Genomic DNA, 7,335 nt, shown 5'->3' on the forward strand with positions numbered 1-7,335 from the left:
GGACATCTGCCGTGACAAACCCACGACTGTTGGCGCCCACCATGGGGCAATCGCACGATGGTTTCAAGTTCTTGGAGGGCCGCTTTGAAGGACTTGAGGGCTACGCTGTGGGCCGGATGACCAAGAGTCGTCGCGACAAGCTCTACATCGACAACACAGGCTGGGGCCCCGACGCCGGCTCGATTGAGTACGGGTACCGGGTCCCCTTTGGTGGCATCCACGTTTTCATTGGCAAGATCAGTGAACCGGGCCCTGAGCTGGACATCTGCACCGACCTCGTCGAGACAGCTCAGTGTGCGCGATCTGCCCAGGTTAAACCGGCCAGGAAGCATGCCTTCGTGGGAGTCATCCACGGAGGAAGTTATGAGGAGGGATCAGAATCTGGTGGCGAAACCGCCGTCTACTCCGGCGATGAAGCATCAACCGGGGAAACTGAGTCTCTGTATCTGTTACAAGATGGCCGGATTGGGGGCTGTTCCGATGGCGACAGTATTCCGGACCCCTCTGATCTGCCCAATCGAGTTGGAATATTCATGGCTGGAACGCAAGCAGCACCTCACTCTTCAACTGCGGCAGCGATGATCTCCGGTTCAACCGTTGCGGCAGCTGCACAGGCAGGAGGCCCTGCGCGCCCGCCAGCTCAAGTTTTGTCAGATCTGTTCAATGTGTTGGCTGCACTCATGGCAGAGGCTAACCCGGCGGATCAGGATGTTCATAACGCGGAGATTGCTAAGGTGAGGGAGCAGATCGCTCAGGCTAAAGCGGATCTGGCGGCGGAAGACGCCGGGATGGTGGCAGAGCGGGCCGCTTTGGATGCGCAGGCTTATAGGCTCATGCTGGATCAGAATGCATCACATGAAGTCTTGAAGAGGAAATACCGATCCCGTTTGCCTTCGGTCTTCGATGCCAGGGACCTCTTTAACACCCCTGGAGCGGGAGCCAGTAATCCGCCAGGGGTAAACCGGGCGGAAGTGCCTGGGACAGGCGCGCCGGTTCAGCACCGTATAATAGATCTGCCTCGTCATAACACTGGTGTGCCTCAAGCAGTACAAACACCACCGGGTCATTACTCCAACCCGATGGATAACCTTGTTGCAGCAGCAGCATGGCTGGAAGCTATTCCGATCGAAGGTGATTCACCGCAGGCCATAGAAACGCGCTGGGTCAAGGAGCTCCTTAGGACCGCTTTGGTCCAATAGGAAGCGTATTCGCAGAGCCGTGATCGGATCCACTCTACCCCTCGCCCAAGCCGGAGCTACAGTAGGCGCATGGACAAACCGGCTGTGTCGACGTGAAGCGCCCCACGGCAACAACCCGGCAGGTGGGGTCGATAATGCTCAGAAGGTGGTGGACCAGGCCCGTGCACGCAGGGAGGCCGAGTTAGCAGCACAGTATCAGGCTCGTCAGCTTACACCTGTTCGTCCGACCGTCACGGTTGAACCTGGAGTTACCTGTAGTTCTCTGGGGGTGCCTTGCCTCGTCCCCGCTTTACGCAACATGCGCCTGCCCAAAGATTTCAAAGGCCCGCGCAAGGTACCGAACTACACGGCGGATCAGCCTCCGGAGACATGGGTGGAGAGCTATGAGATGGCCATGGAGATGCTGGATGTGGATGACACGGCGTGTGCTAAGTATTTTACTATGATGCTGGAGGGAACGGCCCGGACTTGGTTGAAAAGCCTACCACCCAATTCTATCAGCTCATGGGCCCAGTTGCGAGCCCGGTTTATCAATAATTTCAAAGACACGTGTAAGCAACCAATGTCAATAGTCGATCTAGCTGCTTGTGTCCAGCAAGAAGGAGAATCAACGACTCATTGGGTGCGCCGAGTATCCCAAGTTTTGCATTCATCAGACCGCATTAACGCTGACACAGCTGTTGTGCTGTTGGAAGGCAACTGCCGGTTTGGCCCACTGAAGTTGAAGTTGGGTCGGATGAAGCGCCATTGCACGGATATAGGAACTCTCATGGCTGCTCTGGTGAAATACGTTGATTCTGACAATACCAAAGATCCTGAGTCTAACAATGACAAGGCAGGGAAGGGAAAGAAGAACAACAACCCTAAGGGCCAGCAGCATCAGTCAGCAGGTAATGGGGGTGGGGGCAAGCGTAAATCGGATGGAAGCATGGACTTCGTGGCTAACACCAACGCGCAGAATAAAGGCCAGCGACGTAAGGGTAAACAGCCGAATTCGAATGGAGGACCCAGTCCCAATCCGGAGTGCTTGAACTATCTACTAAACCAACCCTGTCCGAAGCACGGGACGAAGGAGGAGCCAGCAAACCACCTTTGGAAGGATTGCTACATTATGAAGGAATTCAAGAGTTCTAACATTTTTTGGTATGATCACGGCTCTGGTGGCGGTTCAGGATCCGGGCCGGGTTACGGTGGTGGAAATTCCGGTTCAGGATTCAACAGTAATCCGGTCGGGCAGAACAATCAAAATAACCAAGGTGGTTACAACCAGTAGCAGCAGCAGTGGGGTTATCAGAGCAATCCAAAGCAGTTGAATAGTGGGCAGTACCACGTTTTCACCACCAGCTTGGATAAGCGGGACAGAAAGATTCAGAAATGGGCAGTTAACGCTGTTGAACCGGCTGTGCCCAATTACCTGCGCTGGTCGGAGCAACCGATCACATGGAGTTGAGAGGATCATCCCCCCCGGGTTGACAATCCGGGTCAGTTGGCGTTAGTAGTGGCACCTCAGGTGGGAGGTTATAAGTTCACCAAAGTGCTCATGGATGGAGGAAGCAGCATTAACATCCTGTATTATGAGACTTTCCGTCGTATGGGGCTAACTGATAAGGATCTCAGACCGTCCAATACGGTGTTCCACGGTGTGGTACCTGGCAAGTCAGCCTATCCTGTTGGTAAGATAGCCCTGGAAGTGGCTTTTGGAGATGATCATGATTCCAGATCGGAAACATTGACGTTTGAAGTGGTCAAAATCCAGAGTCTGTATCACGCTTTGTTCGGGCGGCCGGCCTATGCCAAATTTATGGCATGACCTTGTTATGTGTACTTACAGCTCAAAATACCGGGTCACAAGGGGACCATAACGGTTCACGGAAGCCGTAGGATCGCTTTGGAGTGTGAAGAAGGAGATGCGGCTTACGCGGAATCGGTTTGTGCCACCGAGGAATTAAAGTATTATAAGGACAATGTTGATCCGGCGGACATGACTCCATTGAAGAAGCCAACTACAGAGCATGATCCGGCCCTCAAGTTCAAATCGGCGGCTGGGACTAAGCTTGTTGACTTCGTGCCCGGTGATTCGTCCAAGCAGTTCAGTATCAGTGCCAACCTGAATCCGAAATAGGAAAGCGCGCTCATAGAGTTCATCCGTGAGAATCAGGACATCTTTGCATGGAAGCCTTCTGACATGCCTAGTGTACCAAGGCGACTCGCTGAGCACACTCTTAATGTGGATCCTAAATACAAACCGGTAAAATAGTTCCTCCGTCGGTTTAACGAGGAAAGAAGAAAAGCTATTGGTGAGGAAGTAGCCAGGCTCTTGGCGGCTGGCTTTATTGTGGAAGTTTTTCACCCAGAGTGGCTTGCTAATCCGGTGCTAGTCCTTAAGAAAAATGGCACCTGGCGCATGTGTGTGGATTACACAGACTTGAATAAGGCTTGTCCAGCAGATCCTTTTGCCCTCCCCCGTATTGATCAGATCATCGATGCTACGGCGGGTTGCGAGCGTTGAAGTTTTCTGGATGCATATTCTGGTTATCATCAGATCAAGATGGCGGTTAAGGACCAGGAGAAGACGGCGTTCATCACTCCCTTTGGAGCCTTCTGCTATGTTTCTATGCCTTTTGGGCTCAAGAGCGCCCAGGCCACCTACCAACGGTGCGTGCAAAATTGCCTTCATGAGCAGATTGGTCGTAATGTACATGCTTACGTGGATGATATTGTGGTTAAGTCACGGAAGAAGGAGACTCTGGTTGACGATTTGAAAGAAACCTTTGATAACCTCAGGACGTACCAGATGATGCTCAATCCGGCTAAATGTGTTTTTGGCGTACCGGCAGGCAAATTGTTGGGTTTCTTGGTGTCCAACAGAGGAATTGAAGCTAATCCGGAAAAGATCACAGCCATCACCTCCCTGGTTAAACCAAAGTGCATCAATGATGTTCAACGTGTGGCCGGCCGGATTGCCGCATTGAGCCGGTTTATCAGCCGCCTCGGTGAGAAGGCGATTCCCTTGTATCAAATGTTGAAAAAGACGGATCAATTCGTCTGGAGTCCGGAGGCCGATAAAGCGTTTGAAGACTTAAAGCGACAATTGGCTAATCCGCCTGTGCTCGCCGCTCCCATTGATAAGGAGCCGCTCCTGTTATATGTTGCAGCTAATGCCAGGGCGGTCAGTGTGGCAATTGTGGTGGAGCGGAAGGAGGCAGGAAAGGAGCATCCGGTTCAACGTCCGGTTTACTATATCAGTGAGGTGCTTATTGAGTCCAAGCAAAGGTACCCGCATTGGCAGAAGCTGGTATATGGAGTTTTTATGGCAAGCCGGGAGCTGAAGCAGTATTTTCAAGGGCATCCCATCACTGTGGTCAGCTCTGCTCCCCTGGGCGATATCATACAGAACCGGGAGGCGACAGGCCGGATTGCCAAGTGGGCTATAGAGCTTGGGCCGCACGGTTTGAAGTACGTGCCCCGGACGGCGGTGAAGTCACAAGCACTTGTCGATTTCATTAATGATTGGACGGAGTTGCAAGCTCCTGGGGAGAAGCCGGACCACACATATTGGACCATCCATTTCGATGGATCCAGGCAATTGGAGGGCTCAGGGGCTGGAGTAATATTAACTTCCCCACGAGGTGACAAGTTTTGTTATGTTCTCCGCTTAATGTTCCCTTGCACTAACAACGCAGCTGAATACGAAGCCTTGCTCCATGGTCTCCGGATGGCTAAGGAGATGAATCTAAGCCGAGTTAAATGCTTCGGTGACTCGGACCTGGTGGCTCAGCAAGTGTCTGGTACTTGGGATTCCAAGGACCCATTCATGGCTGCTTATCGTCGTGAAGTGGATATTGTTGCAGGTCATTTCAAAGGCTACCAGGTGGACCACGTGGACCGTCGAAAGAATGAAGCGGCGGACGCTTTAAGAAGGTTGGGCTCTCAGCGTAAACCGGTCCAGCCCAATGTCTTTCTGGACGTGCTGTACAACCCGTCGGTTAGACTCCCTAGTGAAGCGGATTTGGCTATTCCTGATCCGGAAGTTCAGTTGGTGGCAGCTCTTCATATCACTCCGGATTGGACGCTTCCTTATCTTGCATATATGAACCGGGGCGAGTTACCAGAAGATGAGATGTTGGCTCGGCAGATAGCTCGGCGGTCCAAGTCTATGACCATTATCAACGGCGAGTTGCATCATCGCAGTGTGTCAGGAGCGTTCCAAGGTGTATGTCCCCTGAGGAAGGCTGTGAAATACTACGTGAGATACATGAAGGAGATTGTGGTCACCACGCCGGTTCAAAATCCCTGGTGGCTAAGGCGTTCCGCCACGGTTTCTATTGGTTGACCGCTCATGCGGAAGATCTGGTCAAGCTATGTGATGGTTGCCAACAATTTTCCAAACGAGCTCACATACCAGCCCAAGAGTTGAGGATGATTCCAATTACTTGGCCGTTTGCAACATGGGGGTTGGATATGGTTGGGCCTTTCAAAAGGTCCAAGGACAAGAAGACCCACCTCTTGGTGGCGGTTGACAAGTTTACAAAGTGGGTGGAGGAAGAGCCTGTTAGCAAGTGTGATGCGGCCACGACTGTTCAATTCATCAAAAAGGTGATTTTCCGGTTTGGCTTTCCACACAGCATCATCACAGATAATGGTACCAATTTATCCAAAGGTGCCATGAAGGAGTTCTGCGAACGTGAGCATATACGGCTTGACGTCTCATCTGTAGCCCACCCACAGTCTAATGGTCAAGCGGAACGGGCTAATCAAGAGATCTTGAGAGGCATCAAGCCCCGACTTTTGGTCCCCTTGCAGAGAACGCCGGGTTGCTGGGTTGAAGAGCTACCATCTGTGTTATGGAGTATCAACACTACGCCTAACAGGTCCATGGGTTATACACCGTTCTTCATGGTCTATGGAGCGGAGGCGGTTCTCCCCAGTGACATTCGTCATGACTCACCTCGTGTGGCAGCTTATGTTGAAGCAGACAATGAGACGGCACGACAGAACGCTTTGGACTTGTTGGATGAGGAGCGTGACATAGCAGCTGCCCGTTCGGCGATTTACCAACAAGATCTTCGTTGTTACCACAGCCGCCGAGTCAGAACCAGAACTTTTCAGGAAGGGGATTTGGTGCTTCGGCTCATCCAAGACCAGACTGATATGCACAAGTTATCCCCACCTTGGGAAGGACCTTTTGTGGTCAGCAAGAATCTGCACAACGGGTCATACTATCTGATTGACATTCCAGAGCATAAAGACTCACGCACATCAGAGGAGGAGACCAACAGGCCGTGGAATATAGCTCATCTTCGGCCTTACTATACCTGAGCCATCGGCTCTGCTTATGTACATATTATGACAATGTATATATTATGATCAATATAATAAACCGGAGCCTCAGCTAAAGCGGGGTCTCTGTTCTTCACATCATGCGTGGTTACACAGAGTTGGTCTGTATTAAAACGACCTCCGGTTTACCCCTTGAATTCACTTCACAAAAAGCTTATGATATCACTTGGGGGCTTGGTCGTATCCGAACCAATGCAATGCCACTTGATAGGCGAAAGCCACCAGATCACTTGGGGGCTTGGTCGTATCCGAACCAATGCAATGCCTCTTGATCAGCGAAAGCCACCAGATCACTTGGGGACATGGTCATGTCTGAACCAGTCACGCCTCTTGATCGGCCTAAGGCCACAGAGTCACTTGGGGGCTTGGTCGAACCCGAACCAATGCAATGCCACTTGGCCGGCATATATGCCACGGTGTCAGTTGGGGACCTGGTTGACTTGAACCATAGCTACGCCTATTGGGGGCTTGGTCATGTCTGACCATGGTAATGCCTTCTGATCGGCTCATAACAGCCTCTTTTTGCAAATGGTTTATCGTTGCCTTTGCTTTCGTGTTGTTTGACCGTTATTCGATTTTTATTGCGTTTTCTTTCGAACAAGCAACATTTTTAAACCGATTCAGCTGATACAGCTTGATCTGTTTTTAATCCGGAGACAATTTGCCCAGTTTGACTTTTCTGTTAACATCATGGAGTAACAGAGGGTTTACAATGACCCGGCATGGTTTGCACGGTAAACCGGCATTTTCAAAATACAGGAGTTATTTTCTCCTGTGACGATAATGGTTTATACAA

This window comes from Triticum dicoccoides, chromosome 5B (assembly GCF_002162155.2).
Source record: "Triticum dicoccoides isolate Atlit2015 ecotype Zavitan chromosome 5B, WEW_v2.0, whole genome shotgun sequence".
NCBI classification, from domain to species: Eukaryota; Viridiplantae; Streptophyta; class Magnoliopsida; order Poales; family Poaceae; genus Triticum; species Triticum dicoccoides.